The 23,585-nt window shown below is 36.7% G+C and overlaps 1 pseudogene; it reads right to left on the minus strand.

The window, feature by feature from the left end:
• Nucleotides 1-20,103: 20,103 nt before the first annotated feature.
• On the minus strand, nt 20,104-22,003 carry LOC103552779 (divergent paired-related homeobox-like; annotated as a pseudogene).
• Nucleotides 22,004-23,585: the final 1,582 nt, after the last annotated feature.

Here is a 23,585-nt window from a genome sequence, read left to right on the forward strand (position 1 = left end):
ATGCAATGGAATAAATGAAGCGAGGCGAAGAGAATAGTTTTGTTTTTTGTTTTTTTTTTACTGTCTTAGATAGGGTAACCTGGGAATGCTTTTTGTAAAGGTGGTAACTGACTAGAGTTCTAAAGAAAGTGAAGGAATAAGACGTGCAAATATCTTATTTTGTAAATAAGATATTTTATAGATATCTTTTTTTGTAGAATATTTTGTAAAGTATTCTACAATGCTTATAAAAAAGGAGAAATTTTGTAAAATATTTTATTGAACTCTAGACATGGTGCTAAGTTTTTAATATATCACATTGCAGTGGAGCAGCAATTCATATTGCAGTTAATATATTGAATTACAGTGGAGCAGCAATTCAGACGCACTTCAAATAGAATCCCTGATCTCAGACCAACCCATTCTCTTATGTTGGTAGAACAATCAACATTTCTGTATATTTCTGTCTCAGTTAGCTATTGGCTGTACAGCAGACCAGGCCCAGACTCACGGGTTAATACAACAACTATATATTTAGCCTACCAAGTCTACGGGTTGGCAATTTATGCTGTGCTCTGCTGAGCAGCTCTTCTGGTGTCAGCAGGGCTCTCTAGGTCAGCTGTAGGTCAAATAGGTGGGTTTACTGGTCATGAGAGGACAGTCTCAGATCTGTGGGATTGCAGCTAGTACAGCTGAACTCTCATCATCTAGCAGCTGACCCAGACTTATTTAAAAGGCAGAATACAAGGCTTAAGAGAGAGAGTAGAAGCCGGCAACGGCGCCTGAGACTCAAAACTTTTCAGACTGTCTCTTCCAATGATTTTATTAACAAAACAAGCCATAAGGTAAGCACAGATTTAAGAGCTAGGGAAATAGGCATTCCTTTTGATGGGAGAAGTTGTCAAGTGAGATAGAAAAAGCAAGTGGATACAGGGATGAAAACAATTGTAACCATTTTTTCAAAAAACGTTGTTTTGTTTGCTTGCTTTTTTGTTTGTTTGTTTGAATAAGGATAACAATACTTGCTTCTTAGAGTTCTAACTGAAATCATTTGATGTAAGTAATTAGTTCACAGAATTTCTTCAAAGCAAAGCAAAATTAAACAGAGTACATCTGTTTACTTTCAGATATTGTTTCACAAGGTCACTTTGGTATATGGATGGAAGTCCCTCAAGGGGAACTAGTTATGCAATTATTGCCATAATTAAAAGCTCATTGGGTTAAGGAAATAATGGCATATTTACAAAAGTCCTTTCAAGTTGGTTTGTTTAAATAGAAATGAGGTTAATACTACCAAAGTTTATCATGTAGAAGCAAAATAAATAATCAGCAGCCGTCGGATATGAGGATCTCAACACATTAGAAATAATTACTGGGGCTGGCCCAGAGGCGCAGTGGTTAAGTGCACACGTTCTGCTTTGGCGGCCTGGGGTTCACAGGTTCGGATCCCGGGTGGGGACATGGCACCACTTGGCAAGCCATGCTGTGGTAGGGGTCCCACATACAAAGTAGAGGAAGATGTGCATGGATGTTAGCTCAGGGCCAGTCTGCCTCAGCAAAAAGAGGAGGATTGGCAGCAGATGTTAGCTCAGGGCTAATCTTTCTCAAAAAAAAAAAAAAAAAAGAAATAATTACCAATATTTATTAATTTTAGTATATTTCAACAAATATTTATTGAATGCCTCTAATTTCTAGGCACCATGAAGGAACTGGAGATAAAGTTGTGAACAAACAGATTTAGCCAAGTGATAATGGAGTTCACAGCTTGGCCCTTTATGTAACACTTGGTGTATTATGCTTTTTCATGAATATTGTTTTACTTGATCCTCAAAGTAATCATGTAATATATCATTATTGATATACCCATTAAAGAAAATTGTGACTTTAATGTTAGGGGAACCTAACACACTACATCTTCTGCTATGTTATGCCATACTGCCTCATGAAAGCTGGCAAATCTATTAAATGGGGATATATATATATATATTCATGAAAAATACATGTATCACTCTTGTTGAAGGGGCTACCATTTACAAAGCCTGAGCTCAGCCCTAAAGGAAACAATTGGCAAAAGTTGTGTGAAATAGTCAACAATTCTTAAGTCTCTATGTTCTTGGAGTGGAACCAGAATTTCAGTCCTCATCTCCTTACACCACCCATAGCAAGGCTAGGGTATTTTCTTTCATGGGAGTTCTGAGATGAGACCTGGGAAGAGTCCAGGGTCTTTGTTTCTTTAATTTTTTTTCAGTTATCATGAAAAGAAAATAACATGGATTTTGAATCTTGTGGAAGACTTTGTTTTGGAATCTTACATGTTTTCAGACACCGGGCAAATTACTCAGAGATTCTGCCTCTTATGTGAAAAATAGGGAAACAAATTCGTATTGAAAATGGTTATTGCATTGGATTCTGTCAGTGACCCACTCAAAGCTCTGCCCATTATGAGGATTTCTTCATATTACTGTCTTTCAGAACCCCAATCCCCACCAATGGGGCTATAGTGCAGTGTCAGCCAATTTTCAAGCCACATCATCCTACTCTGCCAAGCCACTTATGAATTAAGCTCATGACATTTCTTACCCCTTCAGCTGGTACTAGGTAAGATCATATAAGGCCTTAGTGTGAATTTAGGTAATGATGTCAGTGTAACCATGGTGGGTGACATGAAGGTCTAGGCTACCAAATTTTAGCTCACTTATGCTCTGTGGAGCTGTGCAAGTCCATTGTAGATTTATGACTTTCTTCTTATGATGGATTTCTGCTGGGCTTACTATTATGATTTTGTGATACTGATAGCACCCATGTCAATGGAGGGAGTTCTGACTTCCTGATCTCTTGATGTTCCCTGGTAAGACTCTTGTTCTCTGCCTAGAGCTGCTTTTGAATGGTATATCGTTCTCTGCTGCAAATGGTATGGCCTTGCTCTAAACTAGGTGTTGTAATAAACTGAATTGTGTTTTGCTCCAAATTCATATGTTCAAGCCCAAAGCCCCATTGCGTCTATATTTGGAGATAGGGCCTTTAGGGAGATAATTAAGGTTAAAAGAGGTCATAATGATGGGGCTCTAATTCAGTAGAACTGGTGACGTTATAGAAAGAGGGAGAAATATCAGAGATCTCTCTGAGTACAGAAAAAAGGCCACATGAGAACACAGCAAAGAAAAGATCATCTACAAGCCAGGAAGAGAGACCTCACCAGAAGCAAACCTTGCTGGCACCTTAATCTTAGACTCCTTGCCTCCACACTTTGAGAAAATAAATTTCTGTTGTTTAAGCTACCCAGTCTATGGTATTTTGTTATGGCAGCTAGATCAGACTAATTTGGGTATATTCCATGTAACTTACCTATTAAGACTTGTCAGGAACTATTCACAGTGTCATTTCCTACTATATGCACAGTTCAGAAACTCTGGCTTACTAAAATGGTGAAATGATATTTTGAAGACACAGCTGAGGCACTATATTGAAGAGGATGTCTTGTGACAATAGGGTGCTATCCTTCACAGTATAATATACAACTTATACCAATGGCCACTAAATGCTTCTGGGTACTCCATAGTTAGAATATATGGACCCATGAACTAAAGTGGAAGTAAAAAAGATGCTACTATCACTTCCAGTGACTCAGTTTAGTAATTCCTTCTTCTTGTCCTGACAACACTAGTGTCTATGGGTCTTGAAGTCCTGGTTCCCAGAGAAAGATACAGAATCCCACCAAACTTAAAGCTTTGACAGCTACCTGTTCTTTTTAGACTCCTCAAGTGAGTAAACCCAAAGGCAAGGGAAGTATTTACCCCTTCAGCTGGGGTAGGTGGTCCTTATGGGTGTAGGTGGTCCTGATTACCACAAGAAGGTACAACTGTGGCTACTTTATAGCAGAAGCAACTGTAGCAGCAGGGACTGAAAGTTTACCCAGAAGTTGTTAACTGGTCACAATCTTGGAGAAGCTGTGATGGAATGGAGGAAAATGAATGTGATGAGCAAGTGAATATGAGAAACGCAAGGGAGGAATTATAGTAAATGTGAGAATCCTGCTTAGATCTGCTTTACTGGCCCAGTGCACCCATCTCTCTCTCATTTCTACGCATGCTGGTTGATATTGGTTCATGATTGTACTTTTCTCTGGAGAGTCGCCTCAACTAATCAAAGCTTTCTAGCCCAGGCGGCTATGCTCTACCCTCAGGAGCAGACTGTATCCAATTACTAACTGGTATGGGGTACACATGATGAGACAACTCTGTGGTACCATTCATGTTCCAGAGCTCCCCATGAGACCATTGGCTTCTTCTTGGTGGCAAGACTTCACAAGACTTCAGCTAAACACACATCTTTGCTAAGCTTCTTCCCTGCCCTATTCTGATTCCTTCACATCCTCAGAGTTTCTCCTGAGAGCATTCCCTAAAAACATCACTTACACAAGAATCTCTATCTTAGGCTCTGCTTCCACAGAACCAGACCTAAGATAGGTTGTTGTGAGCATAAAATGGTGTGTGTGAAAGTATCTCTCACCAAGTAGAACTTTTATGCAAATTAAGAAATCTTTTGGCTCTAGATCTTTGATGGCATTTTGTGAATTTTAGGAATATAACAAATTAAAAGCAATAGTACTCTACTCACATGGAGATAATTTTTAAATATGTGACTAATAATAATGCAAGCTTGGGTTAGAAATGCTCCCTTCTGAATCAGTTTAAAAATTATCATAGAATTATCCCTCTTTAGAGGGTTCAAACATGAGGAACTGACTGTTGCAAATCTTTCTTCTTTTGCATGGAAATTTGTGGATTGAACAGAACACTTTATGGAGGAGGCAGTAAATACATTCAATTTTGGACAAACAGTTAATCAAATTCAGCTGAACTGCTACTTAGCTGAATAGAATGCTGTACCGAATCCTCATGGAATCCGGCCTGCCCTGCAACGACTCAAACCAAATCCTATTTATATATGTTTTTCTGTAAACTGTGAAGGTACACCTCAAAAATGCCTGTGGCTGAAATTACATCTAGGATGTGTCAGATGTGCATTATCTATTGTTTTGCACTGACTTCTGACAAGACCTCTGAATTTCCAAGATGTGGAAGTGAAGGAACTTGTCTTGATCCCAAGGTATGTTCCACGCCAGAACTTTCTGATTCGCAAGTCCATGTCTGTTCCACTGCACCATTATATCTTGCAAGAATTGGGCAGACCACTTTCCTTCTTAGAATCTGCAGCTCGCTAGGTGGGGTTTTTCTCTGACATCTAGTGTCTGGCTGAAGGGGTGGAATCATTATATTTTCTGTCTTTCTGCTTTGAATCTCACTCTCTTACTTTGGAAAATTATTTTTTCTGAGGCTGGCCTGGTGGTGCAGTGGTTAAATGTGCACATTCTGCTTCAGCGGCCCATGGTTCGCCTGTTCGGATCCCGGGTGTGGACATGCCACTGCTTGGCAAGCCATGCTGTGGTAGGCGCCCCACATGTAAAGTAGAGGAAGACGGGCAGGATATTAGCTCAGGGTCAGTCTTCCTCAGCAAAAAGAGGAGGATTGGCAGCAGTTAGCTCAGGGCTAATCTTCCTCAAAAAAATGAAAAAAGAAAGAAAGAAAAAAAATCTTGTTTTCTGAGTTGTTTCTTTTGCATAATGATATTCATAACAAAATAGTGATAGGATCACCTATGTAACCATTGTTCTATTCCAGACCTGAGCAAAGTATGTCGTATTCGTTCTCTCATGCAATCTTCACAATAGTGGTTTAAGGTACTTGTTATATTTATTTACAGATGAGGAAACCACCTCTTGGAGATGTTGGGGTAATTGCTGAGGTACCAGAGTTAGTAAATGTGTCGGTGAGATTTGATCCTATGCAATTTGACATCAGAGTCTTCCCTTTTGAACTCTTTACTCACTTTCATCTCCTTTGTATTTCTGAAGTAGCTCAAAATAATTCATAAGCTGTAGTCCTTATAGATCTCAAAATCTATAAAGACTTTCTTTTGGACTCTGTCCTTTTATTCGTTTGAATGATGCTGTTTAATGGATCTCCTTTCCCCTTCCTTACCTACTTTTCTACTCATTCCTACTCGCTAATATTCTTTGTCATCTAAGATGTGTTATGTACTATGCTTGATCCTGAATATATGATCAAGAATAAAGTATTTCTCTTGTCCTGAAGGAGTGAAAATACTGGTTTCATTGTCCATTTCCGTCAGGGGTCATTCTTTGATTTTGTCATTTGACAGACTAGGATAGGCTTAACTGGCAAAGGTTTCCATATTATATGAGGTCATAGGAATTCTTTTGAATGTGTGCTGCTTATATTAAAGATACTTAGCAATCTTCATAGGCTAGCCAGTTCAAAATGGTCCCTGTTGAAGAAAAAAGCCTAGCTTGAAATGATGTCCTCTCCTGATGTTTCTTCCAGAAACTATGTTCAGAACATATGGTATCACTTGCCATTACCCATGGGTGCTATTTCTTTCTATTCCTCTGAACTTTTGCTCATATTATCTATACTTAGAAAAACATGGCTCACTCCTATCTAAATGGACAATGTCCAGTTATGTGCTCCAATAGTCCCCTCTCTATATACACATGGATGTATGTACTTTAGAACTTAGCCCATGGGATTATTCTTGCTTACTTATATGATTTCTTTATTCATTCATTCTTCCATTACTTTATTACTAAATATTTTTTTGAACCCACTATAAGCCAGACATTTTTATAGGCACTGAGATGGTACCTATCACTAGAGTGAGATAAAGTTTTTGTCTTTTGAGAGTTCGTGTTTTAATTGGGAAGACTGAAGATAAAATATTGTGTGTGTGTGTGTGTGTGTGCGTGTGTGTGTGTGTGTGCAGCAATGGGAAGAAGGAAGAACTGAACATAGAGAATGACAGGGGTGTATGCTGAGGACATTTTAAATAGGGTGACCAGGAAAGGCTCTACGAACATATTTGAACAGATACTTGAAGGAATTCATTATGGCTGGGCACACTTCTGCTTTCCTCAAGAAACAGACAAGGATCACCCTTCAGAAACCTCCCTGACATGGACTTTTAGAGAAGAATCTATGGCAATCCCTTTGCTATCTCTGCCACCTCCTTGCTTTGCCCCCATTCAGTGCCTTCAAGAACACAATACCATTCATTACCGTTGTTTTGATGGGGTTCTATATTTAAGAAAAAATGAAACTGAAATTGCCTTTAATGTTTGTGCTCTGCTGACAATGCACAGCATTCGGAGTTTGCAGCTGCAGACAGATGAGTTTGGATGTTCTGCTCTGTCTGTTACTCTTTAAAAGATATAAAGGGCCACATCCCTAGTCTCACCAACGTTCTTCTTCTGTTTATATTTTGCTCAAACTTTGTTTTATTTCCTGTCTTTCTATATTTTGAAAAGAATGAATTCAGTTCTTTTTCTCCAGTGTACTTTTTCATTTCACACTGTAGATCCGCCTTCCTTGCCTAAATCTCGGTTTCCTTAAGTCACGGAGGAGAATGGGAGAGGAATCAGACTCCGTGTCTCAGCGTGGTCTGCTTTCTATTAGTGCTGTCTCAACAGGTCTGTGAAAAGAAGAGTCCATGTCCACAGGCTCACTTTTCAAAGGAACCTGACAGTGGGTGCTTACCTCGCTAGTTATTTTTGCAAAGTTGTGAGTGTCTGGCTTTGCCTTATCTCCCTGTGACCATTTAATTTCTCCCCTCAGTGCACTCAGAGGGTCTGAACCTTGGTCCTCAGGAAGCACCACCTGTTCGCACAGTGCTCCCACACAAGAGCTCAACAACTCATTATCAGCTTGGCCTCTGGGGGCTCTGTCCTCCTTGGCTCCCTGCAGACCCCCATCTAACCCACTGGACGAAACTGTCTCAAGCTGACTCTCTCAGGCAGTGAGAGCTTTTCTTCATAAATGTAGTTTTGTTTTGCTCCCCTAAAGCAATAGGCTGGAGGTGTTTGAGAACGAGGCACAGACCATCCTTGCGAATGATCTTTTGCAGCGTTATCAGCAATTCTTTATGGCAGGGTAGGCTTTCACACAATTAAAGTAAGAGTACCGCTCTTTTTACAAGGATAATGTTCCAGGAAATTATAACAATAACAGCCCAATTTTATTAACTTAACTTTATTCATCATTCCACTCTCTTCAGTGTACCAGTTACTGTGCTGAGTATTTAAATGCTTTATCTCCCTTATAAGAATGCTATGAGTTAGGGGCCGCTATGATCCATATTTTATAGATGAAACTTAAACAAGTTAAGTGATTTTCCAAGGTTGCATAGCTAACAGATAGCAGAACAAGTGCTCTCTGGAATAAGTGAATTAATCTCAGGGTGTGACTTTTTGGTTCACACGTGGTTATCAGTCCAAACCCAGCTTTTATATAGAAGGTGTCAACGTCTCTATTTTGGTGAGGCTGAGTAGAAGGGCAGACTCATACCTTTCATGATCACTGTGCACTTGCATAATTTTAAAGCACTGTGGACTCAGCTTTAGAGTTGTGATTTTATTCCATATCCTTTTGGACATCCTCAGTATTATGATGAGTGCAATCTATATGAAAGTGTATGTGAAATGGCAAAACCAAAAAACAAAACAAGTTCTGTCAAGAAAGATCTTGAAAGATATGAGGGTGATCTGGCTGTGACATGTGTCACCCCATTGATTGCCAGGGTTGATTTGTCTCATCTGGCTGGCTAGGCAAGTGTCCCCTCCATCTCTCACCGCTCAATGTGTATCCCTCCCAAAGCTATGCTTGGTCCAAGAGGTTGGTCTTCCCTGACAGAAGAGGACTTAAAGAAAAAGGATCTTTAGCAGTGTCGTGCAGAAATCCCCGTGGTTTCAAGTGAGTACATAATTAGGCATCCTCTTCCACTATGCCCTTAGGAGGCTAATCTTTACATAAGAGCAATAGAAATCTTCCCCTACCCGAAGTGGGAGAGAGGTGATGTCACAGGTCAGAGATGGCTCTATTAGAAAACACAGAGACAGCACCCAAAAATTAGAAAGAAATTTTTCCTAGAGAAGGGGATGATGCACAGTATTTTGAAGAAAGCAAATATTTTAGATGTAGGATTCACATTTCTAAAGCAAAGGTTGAATTTGAGGTAAAGCCTGGGCAGGTTCATAAGACAACTTTAACTGTTTCCTGAATAGACTAAGAATAACCCTTAAACAAAAAGAGACATCTAGTTTCAAAATGTAGTGTATATTATTCATATATTACAATAAGTATTAATGATAAAATGAATGATTAATAAAACTTTCACAGCACAAGAAAAATAAAGTTTTTCCCTTAGTCATTCATGTTAATTAATTTTTGCCAATCATTTTGTACGAAGGAATTAAAACCTTATTTCAGGACCACAATAAATATTATTTCCACTTTTTCCTAAACAGGCTTTAAAGTTTGTTATAGAATAAAATATTTATAACTTTCATTTTATAGCATAGGGTAGTCAATTTCAACCAATCAATGTTTATCCTTATGAAATCTTATCCAGGAACTGCAGTAAATTGATAACTGACAGTGTAGGCTCATCCTTTCTAAGTAATGTAATCAAAATTCTAATATTCAGATTGGGCTGAACTAAGGGATGTTTTTGCAATGTCATTCATCTTTAATAATCTATATTTTTGATATCTACTATTCCTATTTGGTTATAAGATGCATTAGGAAAACCTACTGTCCTTTTTTTCCATGTATCAGAATACAATAACAACGTTTATTTGTAATATAATGATGTCCCATTTTGCCAAAGTTCTTGTATTGGAAGCCCTTCATTATGATTATTACATTATAAATAAACCTCCCAGAAACCTCAGGATGGGCAATGGCTGTCACCAACATATGAGAATTAAAACAACATCTGAATTACTCAGTTCGAATCCAGAGATATATCTATATAAAGCTTTCCTCACAACTTACTTTACTTCTGCCTTTGAAAATGCTCAGACCTTAAAATTCTTTTTCTGTATATTCTTCAAACTCACCACCATGTGGTACTTTAAAAATTCTGAATCTTCATTAATACTTTCCTTTATCGTCTGCTCTGCACAAGCACCTTTTCTAAACACCGCTGGAGCAACTAGCATCAGTGTTAAAAATGCTTCAGTAAGTTTCAGTCAGTGCTATTATTTAATGGAAGAAATTATTTCTTGATTTATATACTTTTTCTACTGGCATCTCCTTATTAGAAAGTTTCCGGACTAACTGATTTAGTATGCTTGTTTTTAAATACATTTATCCATCACACAAAGAAGGATCATGGGTAGTATTGTATATTATTGAAATGGAAGCGTTTTCTCTCTCTTTGTCTCATATGCCCAGAATCTAATGATAGGCGCACGTTACCAATTGAGTCATCGTTCACATTTCTCGAGGGCTACTACCTAACTCAATATTTCATAAAACCTCCTTTAGTACTACTGAGAAAATACCTTCGTCACTTTTTTTCTCTTATGCTGTATATATGCCAAATATTTAATCATATAACCTCTTCTTAACCTTACATTTTTACTTAGAATGATTATAAGATGGAGCATGTTCAATGACAAGACTCTTTGGATAAGTAAGAAGAAACTGTTCTGGAATTGTTAAATGGGTAGGTAAGCCCTTTATGACAATATTCCCCACATGAGGAGTCACGGTGCTAGTTATTTCCGCAATTTAGGAAGTTAGTTAGTAGAAAACTATGGTTTTGCTCTAATTAAACAAACAAGTGACACCTTAAAACAGAAACAAATGTCTGTGTTATTCTCTATTCTCTCATACCAATTTCCCGAATTTTTTTTTAAACGAACCTGTTGTCAGGTTTAAATTAGCTTTATTGGTTAAAATCAGCAGTCTTAATTTGCAATTGAAATCCATCCAATTAAACAATAGATTGCCTGGAATTAATGATAATTGAACAATCTAAATTAAATGGGAGAAATTGTGGACAAGTGAAGGGGAAAATAAACACGACACGATTTAAGCTTGGAAAGTCACGTATGTTAATGGGACCATGGAACCATGTTTCTCGGGATGCCATTTGCCTCCATACACATCTATAAACGCCTTTGTGGGACCCTACACTGCCGTATAAAATGAGTATCCTGGTAGACATTGAGGCAACTAGAATTGAAGTTGCAATAAGTCCCCATCTTTGCAATGGATTTATTTTCTCTTGGTTAATAGGACATGGCAAAATATCCCTATGTTGCCATCAACCACATAAATGTGACAAGAAGGGGATTTTCCACCACATATATGGTAATATAGCCCATCAAAGGGTCTAAGTCTCCTTGCTCAGGCATGAGGCAATAGCTAAGACTTTGGAAAGTAAGCGCTGTGGTGAAACTTACAGTGATTTTTTGCCAGAGGGAGAGAATTACACAAAAGTGATCTAGTTCTTGCATAGCCACTGCTAGGTCTTTGGAGAGCTAACTCAAAAAACTTGGCTTTTCAAAAAGGACTCTCTGACTGGCCAACATAGGTGTCCTAAGCAAAGCAGGGCAGCCTGTACCTAAGGAAACCGCTATGATCAGCTGTAAATGGAGCCCTCACCAAAAGTTGGTTCAGAGACACTAGTGATGCCACAAACACACCAAGAGGGTATGAAAAGTTGATTATTTACATAATTGAGGTCTCTGGGGGGAGCAGGAAGGCCTCTCAAGCAGGTCAGAAATGGCTTGAGAGAACAGAAAAAGGAGACTGGCATGAGTTTTTATTGCGGTTAGGAGGTAGGACTAGGGTGAGGTCTCTCTCATGCTAGCTGGGACTTTTCATGGTTTGAATCTCCTGCTTGGACCAAAGGAGCACCCAGGTTTTCATATCCGTTTGTCCAGATATAGGACACAAGGTAAAGAGGCTTAAAAGCTGCCAGAAGTCAAACATCAGACTTCAAAAAGTAAAAAATAGAGAGACAGTCTCTTCATTACAGAGACTGAGTATTGAGAATGAGCAACATCAAAATGGGTATGCCTCTAATTGTGCTCTTGATCCCTCAAAGTGAGCTGACCTACTGACATACTTCACTCTACCTAGTCCGTTACTGCAATATGTAAAATGTTACTATAGTTCTAAGTAAAAGTTCAGGTGGTCCTCAAATATGTTTGTCTCACCCTGACCTAGCTGTCTCATTTGCTTCTGATTCCCCTATTTTCTCTGAATCCAGGTTCTTGGCACAGTAGCCATATTAGAAACACATTATGGCAAATGAAGCTTGGAAACACCCTGGAATCAGGGCCTGCTGCTTGGACCTCTACCTTCTTTTAGAACTGTCAGCTCTGCTTGTCAATTTAACTTCAGTGTTTCTACCCTCACCTCATAACCTTTGCCTTTGGCAAAGAGTTCCTACTCTATCCAGATGATACCCAAAACTTCCTGAGCAGGGCACCTCTATACTCAATTGGAAAGTGGAGGGTTTGAATATTGAGGTTCCTTATCTTCTGACTGTTCGACCATCTCAATCTTCTATCTGTGATTATATTTTCCTTTCCACTGCATCAGTTGCTTTCTGTATGCCAAATATCCCCAAATAAATATATCACTTGCAAATTTCCTGCAAATATAACTACATAACTTATTTCCCTATCTAGGCATCTCACAAATGGGGTTCACAAAAATCGCAGGTTCAAAAATCAATTCACTTATGATCTACTCTAAAACTGCTGCTTCTTCTCAAAACCATCTCAATGAAGACAGCCAATATCCTCATAATTTCGCAAGCCGTAGATTTAGCTGTTTTGCCCTTATCTTCATCCTATATATAAAGAAATTGCAATTATACTGAGTCTATCTCCCAAATAGTTTCTGAATCTATTCAGTGATCTCAAAATTCATGGCCATTTCACTAGTTTAAGCCTCCAGCATGCCCTTCCTTGATTGTTTCAACAGTGTCCTAACTCATATCCCTGTCTCAATTGTTTTTCAGTCCAAGTCATTTCATCTGTAATTTTCAGGATTATCATTTAAAATGCTTATCCAATAATGCCTTGCCCCTCAGTAAAATTTTTGGGAATTTTCCCATTACTCTTGGTACAAAGCCTCAATTTCTTATGATTGTTTACACTTTCTGTTCTGAGTTGAATAACTTCCCTCACAAAGTCCTAACCCTTGGTACCAGTGAATGTGACCTTATTTGGAAATAGGGTCTTTGCAGATGTAAAGTTAAGATGATGTCACACTGGATTAAGATGGGCCCTAAATGTGGAGACACAGAGACAAACACATGAAGAGGGAAGACAGTCATGTAAAGACAGAAGCATAAATTGGAATGATGCAGCTACAAGCTAAGGAGAACCAATGATCGCCGGCAACCACCTGAAGCTAGGAAGAGGCAAGGAAGGATTCTTCCCTGGACATTTCTGCGTAAGCAGTGCCCTCCTGACACCTTGATTTTATATTTCTAGCTTCCAGAATTGCGTTAGAAGAAACTTCTGTTCTTTTAAGCCACCCAGTTTGTGTCAATGTGCTGTGGCAGCCCTAGAAATGAATAGGTATACTCAGCGTAATATAGTCCTTGCTTATTTCCACAGCTGTAACTGTCACCATTCTTTTACGCATATTTTCCTGTCCTGCCTTATATACACACAAATTTAATTATTCATATTTAATAACCTCTATTATTGATATTCTATTTTACATTCTATTTTATCTGATAATCAAGACAACATGGAATTGGCATTAAAAGATACACAAATAGATCAATGGAAAAATAGAGTCCAGAAATAGATCCACACTTATATGGTCAACTGAGTTTTGACAGGTGTGAATACATTTCAGTGGAAACAGAATAGTTTTTTTTTTTTAGCAAAATTTGCTGGATAACCACATGCAATAATTGAACTTCAATTCATAACTCATATCATATACAAATATCAAAAATGGATGATTTAGACATACAGGTAAAATCTAAAATTATAAAACAAATAATAAAAATAACTGGAACAAATATTGTGAAATTTTGGGAATATAAGATTTCTTAGGGGCCAGCCCTGTGGCCGAGTGGTTAAGTTTGAGTGTTCCAATTTGGTGGCCCAGGGTTTTGCTGCTTCGGAACCTGGGCATGGACATGGCACTACTCATCAGGCCACACTGAGACTGTGTCCCACATAGCACAAACAAAGGCACTCATAACTAGAATATACAACTATGTCCTGAGGGCACTTTGGAGAGAAGGAGAAGAGGTGGCATGTGCAAGAAGATTAGGAACAGTTGTTAGCTCAGGTGCCAATCTTTAAAAAGAAAGAAAATGGAATTCACTACTTCAAAAAAAAAAGATTTCTTACATGCAACAAGAAAAGTACCACCACTGGTCCTGGGCAGGAGAAGACAGGGTGGCCTGGGCCATGAGAGGAGAGCACAGCACTCTATGTGTGTGAGTTTCCTCAGAGTCAGAGACAGAGAGAAAAGACATTTGGAAAGGAGTTCGGCTTTGTTAAGCAAAAAATAAGGTTAAAATCTTCAGACCCATGCCCACTATAGAAAGGGGGGCAAAAGGCAGCACCTCCAAATTGGAACCATCTCTGGCAGTTGGACTCAGGGTCCTGGTGCCACCCCTGGCCCCCCAATTCTCCAAGTACTGGAGTGGGGGCCAGGACAGGAAAAGGTATCTCTCAGTATAGGAGTTAGGGGAAGAAGAGGAGAGAGGGGGAAATCAGAGCAATCTTCTATGCCATGTGGTGAAACAAAAAAAGAAAAATTCCTGAGAAAGCTCTCAAAGCTTAAAACTTTCGTGAAGTTTCTGTTTAAATAGTTTACCATTTTTTAATTAGATTGTTTGTTTTCTTATTACTAAGTTTTGGGGATTACTTATGTATTTTGGACAAAAGTCCTGTATTGTATAAATGTTCTGCAAATAATTTCTCACATTTTATGGCTTGTCTTTCCATTCTTATAGCAGTGCTTTGAACAGTTCTTAACAGTGTTTTGAAAACAGAGCAGAAGTTTTTAATTTTGATAAAGTTCAACTTACCAAATTCCACTATTCCTTTTTCCTCACTTGAGTTTGTCTTTGCAGTTAAATAGAAGAATAGTATTTTAATAAATTTATTTAAACATAAATTATATAACGTTAAAATGTCCAAATTTCAAGGGTATAATTTGATAATTTCAGCAGGTACACAGTCACGAAATCATCACCATAATCAAGATAATAAACATATCTATCACTCCCATAAGTTTCTTCATGCCCATTTTTAATCACTTTTCTCACTATAGACTGCATTTCCTGTTTTTTTACCTACATAGAATCACATAGAATGTGCTTTTTGTTTTTGTCTAATATCTTTCACATGCCACAATTGTTTTGAGATGAATTCATTTTGATGCGTGTATCAATCATCTAACCATTTGTATCTACCCATAGCCAAGGCTGATCTATGAATACATTACTATTTTGTATTTATAGGACATTCCTCTCTGATAGACCCAGGGAGCTCTCTTGCATCTATCTCTTTTCTTTGGGATGTGTGTGTGTGTGTGTGTGTGTGTGTGTGTGAGAGAGAGAGAGAGAGAGAGAGAGAGAGAGAGAAAGAGAGGGAGAGATACAGCTCTCTGATCTGAAGACAGACTTAATGAAATATATGGGAAATGAGACTTATGAAAAACATTTCATTTGTGGTAATGAAAGGATGCCTTTCTTAGACCTTATGGCAAAGCACTTTGAGATATTAAGTACATTGTTAGAGGGCACATAAACAAAATTAAAACACAGACATAAAACAGATTACAACAGTGGGCTAAATGGAATGAGAATAGAAAAAAAAGTATCTAAAATTCAAAATGTACTGTGCTGTGTATATCACATGATTCTAAGATAATTAGAATTGTATATTACACTGGAGGTATCTGTTTTCTATAAAACTGTCTGCAGTAGATCATTTTGAAACATTATGAACTATATATTTCTTTTCCAAACTTGCCTATCTATTAAGCCCACAAGTAATGAAATTGAAAATCTACACATGAGGAAACCTTTTAATTATACAAACTAATACAAATATTAAACCAAGGAATGGATTTTAAAAATCCGTTTAGAATTAATGTGTGCTACCTTTTTGAAGTGAACTCTGAGGCTGTGTATTTTCACGGTAGAGTTCCTCCCTCTGTGGTCTGGTATTAATGGTATTTTCCTTTTTTTCTCTTAAACCTGGTTTTCTTTTGATGAAAAAAAACCTCACAAACTTTCCAAGTACTCTCCTGTCTATAGGATATTTAGAACACTTGGCAGCTATCTACCCTATACGAAATAGGCACTTTAGAGTGGAAATAATAAATAATTTTCCAATTTTACTACTGGTATTTACTTTCTTTCATGGAAGGTCGGTGGTTATATGTTGAAAATTGGCTCTAGTAAGTAGAAAATATGAAAATATAGTTTGAGGAATTAAACAGGGCTCCAAGAATTTTAGAAAAATATATGCAATTGGAATTCTATATACAACAGAATGTTCATGAATATACATTAATAACATAACATATACATACACATTTTAAAAAGTATAAACATTTAGAAATAGACATAGTACTCCAAAAATATTTGTGTCACAGACACAGCTCTGTGTACCTGTTCCATTGCTTTGAAAATAACCTGAAATTCTCTTCTTCTCCCTTGAAACTAAGTTAGAAAATATTTATAAATAAACCCATCACCTGAGATATAGATAAATAGCTACAACTGTAAAACAAGCAGAAATTTAGTTGAAGAAATGCCACTAAATGTACAATGTATAACAAAAAGAGTATGAAGATTGAAAGGAGGATGAGACTGATGACAACTGAGAAGCAGAAATCTCGAGATCTTGGTTAGGCATAGATTTCCCTAAAAGTAAGATTTAGCATCTTGAAGTATTCACTTAACAATGTTTTGATTAAATATATGAGATTTATGGATATGGGTGGGTCATGAAAGAAGAATGCTATATTTCTAAATGGAAACTGAGTCCCACACAACAGAATGAAAGGAGAGTGGTTTTTACAAAAGGAAGGGACTTGCAAATATGCAATATTACTCTTTTAATACTTAATCTTCTCTTCATGAGAGGTCTGCTTATGTTAAATGGAGAAAACTAGGAAAGATAAGCTTCAAGTTACATCTATGAACTACATGAAACCAAATTATTCAGATTGTCAATAGGCAGCACATGGGTTAATGATCACTAGGAGAAGATAATAAAAAGAAAAGTAAATCCTACAGTAGTCCCAATTTACAATAGTTCCAGGCTTTAGCACAGTGAAGAGAACCCAAACAGAGACCACTGGTCTTGCTGAGTTGAAGAAACAGAGATTAGAGTTTGGCAAGGGCAAGTTAGCTTGCAGTTGAGGGGCAAATGCTAGAGAAGAATTTCATAGGTTGTTCTAGAGATCTGAAAAGTGGTCCCCTTCAGTTCTAGACAGAATATTTTTCTGCATATGCATGTAATGTATTCAATATTTGAGAAGGAAAAAATAGAAAGGAATAAACAGAACAATCCATAAAGCTTATACAGGGCCAAAAGTTCATCTTTCCACTAGCCAGAGTTGAAAGACCTGTTAATGCACGGTGCAATATGTATAGTTCTTAGAAGAATATTACTTCAGTAGTGGAATGACATTTGCTTCTCTGGACTACTATTAGAAAATTAAAAGTAAAATGCAAAAGGATTAAACTGAATTCAAATAATGTTAAGCACATTCATGAATAAAGAACAGCAATATTTAAAGAAATATGACAAAATCCAGAAAAAAAATCTATGAGGAAGGAAAATATAACTCATAACCAGGAGAAGTTATAGTCAAAAGAAATAGATCCAAAATAACAGACGTAAAGAAAACTGCAGACCAGCATATTATATTTTCCATATGTCAAAACAAATAGATAAAAGCATGGGCAGCAATCTAAATAGAACTTGTACAAATGGGAAATACATTATCTGAAATGAAAATTGCATTATATGAGATTAACAGCAGATTAGATACTGCAGAACAAAAGTTTAGTGGACTTAAAGACATAATAATGGTAACTATCCAAATGAAACAACAAGAGGAGTAAAAGGTAAATGAGGTCTCAGTGAGCTGCAGGACAACCTGAACTGGATGGATATACATGTAACTGGAGTTACAAGAGGAGAGGAAATCGAGACGAAAAAATATTTGAAGATACACAACGGCCAGAATTTTTTCCAAATTTGTTAAAAACCATTGACCCCGGGACCGAGATGCTCAACAAACTCCAAGCACAAGATACATGAAGAAAAGCACAACAAAATACACCATATCCAATTTGAATAAACACCAAAACAACAAAAAGATTTATAAACAATAGACTTAAAAGCATCCAGAAGGAAAAAATAAATATTAAATACACAAGAAGACATAGAAATGATAGCAGACTTGTCAGCAGGAAGCATGGAAGCCAGAACACACTGGAATGACATCTTTAACACAGTGAAAGAAGACATGAGTAAACCTAGATTTGTAAACCCAATAAAAACTCTGTCAAAAATAAAAGTGAAATATTTTATTATTTTTTTTCAGACATACAAATGGTGAGAGTATTCATGATTTACAAAACCAGTATTACAACAAACATTACAGGAAGTCTTGTCCTGTCCTTGAGGATTAAGGATAATGATATCAGATGGAAATTTAAATATATCATAATTAACCAAGTAAGCATGAATGTAAGTAAATAGACTATATGTTCTCTTCAGGAGAGGAATTAGGGTGGATATTGTGAGGTGTTTGTTTAGTGGGAAATGCCCTGATGACATGAGAAAGGGTTTGAATTGCAAACCATCTTAATACAGAGCCCTATAATCAATGAAATTCTGGGCAAGATATATAATTGTGTTCTTTTCTCCTGTGGACATGTTACAACTCACATATAAATCAAGTAGTCCTGAGTCCATATTGTCTTATCTATGGTTAATATCAGAATTGTTGCAAAGAGGAAGTCTGTATTGAGAGATAGATGGGTATACTCAGCTACCTTAAAGCTTCCTCTCTGTTCTGCTAATTTATGTCATGAAAATTCATAAATGATTTATGCTACTCAGCTTGTGTAGGAGAGGGGATCAATAGAACTATAGAACAAAATACAAGTGATGTAAACATTGGCAATATAACTAACAATCAAGAGATGGAGAGGAAGGGTAGTGAGAGACATTGTAGTGTAAGCTACATTCCTTACTTTTAATAGCAGAGCTTCATAATAATAAAGTTGGTAACTATAATAACTTATTTCTTCTGCAATGTTTTCACTTTTGTTATTTTTTGTTTTAATTTACAAGTCTATTTCATAGAATGATTACTTGATATGATGAGAACATGCTTCCTAGTATGTCAATAGCTCTTTGTTTCCTTCTTTTTTGTCTCATTTATCTAACTCATGTAAAATTATTTTAAATGAAATTATGTACCTAAGAAACTCACTTTAAATACATATGCATACATATAAACAGAAACATCCATCAATCTGTCTTTCCATCCCTTCTCCTGTCTTTCTATCTACATAGAAAACTATTTGCTTAGGTCTTTTTATTTTTTTTAGTCTCAAATATTTATTTTTTGTGGAGTCATAATTTATGTAAACATAATGCACAGATTTCATGCTTTGTAAAAAAATTTTTCTCCAACTTTGAGATATAATTGACATATAACATTGTGTAAGTTTAAGGTGTACAACCTGTCGATTGGATACATTTATATGTTGCAAAATGATTGGCACCACAGTGGTAGTGAATACCTTTATCCTGTCACATAATTATTGTCTCCTTTTCTGTGATGAGAACGTTTATGATCAAGTCTCTTAGCCACTTTGAAGTATACAATATGGTATTACAGTTCTGTATGGTTTGATGAATTTATACACCCAGGTAACTGCCATGCTATTAAGACAAGAAAGTTTTCATCATCCCAATAAGTTTTAGTGCCTCTGTCTGCTCAATTCCTTCTACCACATGGGCAGCAATTAATATGCTTTTTGCCACTACAGTATCTCCTCCTCTAGGAATTCATATCTTTTGTGTCTTTTTTCTTTCATTCAATATAATGTTGTTGAAATGCATCCATATCATGTATATCTCTTGTTCATTCCTTTTCATGGCTGAAAACTATTCCCTTGTATGCGAATCATTACAAATCATTACAACATGTGGCCTCCTGTATCTAGCTCCCCTCATGGACAAGTTGTTTGTGTAGATGAAGAGTAGAAAAAATTAGCATTGATGCTTGTGGAAAAAACTTGGGATTTCAAAAAGGGGTAGAGGCAGTATATGTTAGGGTCTTGGCAGCAGCCAAAATGAACTGTTTTGTGGCCAACAAAGTGGTCTGTGGGAGCCTTAAAATTGGGGCATAGGCTGAGCTGGAATGACTGCATTGGATGCTCTGTATAAACTAGGGATGCAGAGTGGGCACCATTAGGGGATCTGGGAGGTGTATCCGTATCTGTCTTGGAAGAGCTGGTCTTGACTCCTGCCTCAGCTAATTGCTGTTGGTGAGCTTCTTGTTGCTTTTACTGAATATGCTTGTATTTGGCTTTCTTGAGTTTTACTCTACGGTTCTTGAGCCAAACCTGTGCTGCTGTTGGATGTGTCTCCATTTATGAGGCCATTTCTTTCTGAAGGCTAGGGGTGGGGTATTAGTTCTTATTGAACAGAAGCTGCAAATCTTCCAATTGTTTCTCAGTGAACATGGTTTGTTTCCTTTGTGGATACTTCTGGTGCTTTCCTTTAGAAAGTTCCCCTGGGTCTGAAGTCCTGTAACCTAGATGTGTTCCTATGCTCTGGTCCAGTGACCTGGTTAGGTCTTATCAGTATTAACTATGGCTATTTTTGGATGTTGAAAGTTGAGGAAATTGTGTATATATTCATTTTTTAAATCTTTCTTTATTGCTTCATTTTTCAAGATAATTAGGATATATCATTTTTATTTGAAAACAATTTGTGGCTTAAATACTTAAAATTTATTCAAATTTTCTGTGTATAAACTGGGGCTTAAATTTAGAAAAACTTTGTATTTTTGACAATACAAATAATACAGATCGGGATATTTCTAAAGAACATTGATAACTCTTGATTTAATTTCTTTGATTTTAAAGATATTAAAGGAAATATATTGAACAGAAAAAGTAAACATCTCAATGACACACAAGTACATTTTTTAAAGTCAAAGGTTAGAAAACAATAAATTATCTAACAATAAAGTAATGGTTAAGCAAGTGATGAAACATTAACTGAATGGAACATAATCAAATCGTAATATTTATTAATTGTATAAACCAACATCAAAATGCTTGATATAATTTTAGAGAAAAACTAGGAAGTGAAATTTTATATACCAAATATTCACAACTATATAAACATGCCTGAATTACCACATGAGAACACATCAAAAGAGTCAGATTCTCAGGATGATTTGGGTTTTTTTTTTTTCATTTTTCTACTTTTAACTCTTCCATATTTTATAAATTTGCTCTCATGGCCATTTTTTTTAACTGTAAGAATGAATATAAACTATTTCAAAAATAAGTATGCAAGTAAATAATGAGGAATTGATAATATATTTCTTCAGTAAATATCTGCTGATCATTCATTTTATAAGTTGGCTTGTTATCTCTTTGGAAGGCAGAAGGATGGGGAATAGGGCAAGTCAATTTTGATAAAAAGGAGAAAGAGAAAGGAAACACTTTACAATCAGCCCTTTTACTCCTTCATGAAGTTTAGCTCTGCTCTCCTTGTGAACTTATTTAGCAGGCTTTAAGTAGATCCAGCCCAATCTTCAGAAACTCAGTATGACATTCTCCTTTGTCACTGGTGTCTTTGGCATGGTACACCTCTTACAGTATCTGGACTACAAACTCATTATGAGTCCCTGCTAAAACTGGGTTCCATCCCTGTCTCTTACTTTCTCATTTTTCTTCTTAGGAATCTGTATGACTTAACCAGACACAATACTCGTTGCTAACAGACCAGTCTGGTGCCTTCCACATTTGTGAGGTCTGGAGTATCCGTTTTCCCATTGCATTTCTTTCTATCAGTATCCACTCCTTCCTTATTTAAGACACTATTTCTGACCATTGTGGGACTATATCCTGCTGTCCTCTTGGATAATCTGTTCCATCGGGATGCAGGTATCTGTTCAAAATTGACATCTAATGAGGATGACGGAACTAACCAGCAAATGGTCAGTCAGATTCCAGGTAACTTAGAGTTCTTATAATTAATGAATCAGAGACCTGTAGCAATTAATAATGTTTAAACTAAAGTAAGTATGCAAAAGTCAGAATGTGTGTATGAGAGTGAGAGAGAGGATTTTTAACACCATAAGCACCAGTTGTGAGATTATGCAGCCCAGTGGTTTCCAACAGCCCTGTTGTAATAGATTAGTGGGTCATAATCAGTTGGTAAGGTGTTGCATTTAATGTGATCCTACGTGATATAATTTTGCATTAATTAGAGCAAGTAATTAAAGCATATTTTTGTTGTTTTCATTCTCGTGAATCCCACTGTGGTCCCTTATCTCGTAGAGAATTAGGAAAGTTTTCAGTCCCAGAATTTCAGCAATCAAGAGTAGTATGTTATGGTGAGCATGTGAATGGCTTTGATTAGGAGAGTTGCTGATACATTAACGTTGAGAACTGCAGATCTAGACAAAACTTCTTTTTCTACTGAGGATAAAAGGAACTCTCTGAAAGGGAAAGCGACTTTTCCAATGTCACAAAGCAAGTTAATTTAGGGTTTTTTTTTTCTCCCAGCTCTTTGAATTCTCTCTACTCCACCTTCACACACAGATTATTGGGATTTGATAGAGAACATTCAGTATATGATAGGAAGTTCAAACCTATGGCAATGCTCTATGTGAGGGGCATGGGTCTCTGTTAGTGAACACATATTAAGGGGTTACAACTAAATTGTTTTCAGAGAAGAAAATCATTGCTCCCCTCTAGTGTCTTTTGTTTATTCTTATCTTGTCATTTGCAGCTTCCATTAACTTTTCCAGATGCTGCAAAAATGAAAAAAAAATGTGCAAAATGGTTCACGTTAATGATGTGCCATGTATACTTTTCAACTCCCTTTAAGGATAATATTCTTGGGAAACAAACACTTTATCTTCAGACAGTGAGCAATGGGAAGTTGTGAAGGCCCTAAGTTAATATTATGTTTTTTACACATCATACCAAAAAAAATCTCCACATCTGATTAGCCTAAATATTTAATTAGTTCTGAAAATGTGATAGAGAAAAATAGTTAACACATGGAATTTTCTGACAGATAATCTGTTATCCACAGAAATTTTTATTGATGTCCCTGAAGCTACGGGGATGATGAACCATTTACCAAATCTAAAGTCTATAAGGCTTCTCAAGAGCAGATGGCAAGACAGTGCCTCACTGAGACAATTTCTGGTACTCCAGTGACATTTATTTAAAAAACAGCAATTCTTTACTGGGCTGCTGCAGTATTTTTAGCTTTTAAGCAAGATTAAGAAATATGCCAAATTTAGTAGACTGTTAATGCGACTTGCTATTTTAAAACACGGTTTGTATTAAAAATTTAATACCAAATATAAAGTAATATAGTGTTAAGAAGAAAAACTAGAGTGATTTCTATAGATTAGCATCTTGTCAGTTAATAGCTGTTAAACAACTTAGTTACCCAG

This window comes from Equus przewalskii, chromosome 3 (genome assembly GCF_037783145.1).
Source record: "Equus przewalskii isolate Varuska chromosome 3, EquPr2, whole genome shotgun sequence".
NCBI lineage: Eukaryota > Metazoa > Chordata > Mammalia > Perissodactyla > Equidae > Equus > Equus przewalskii.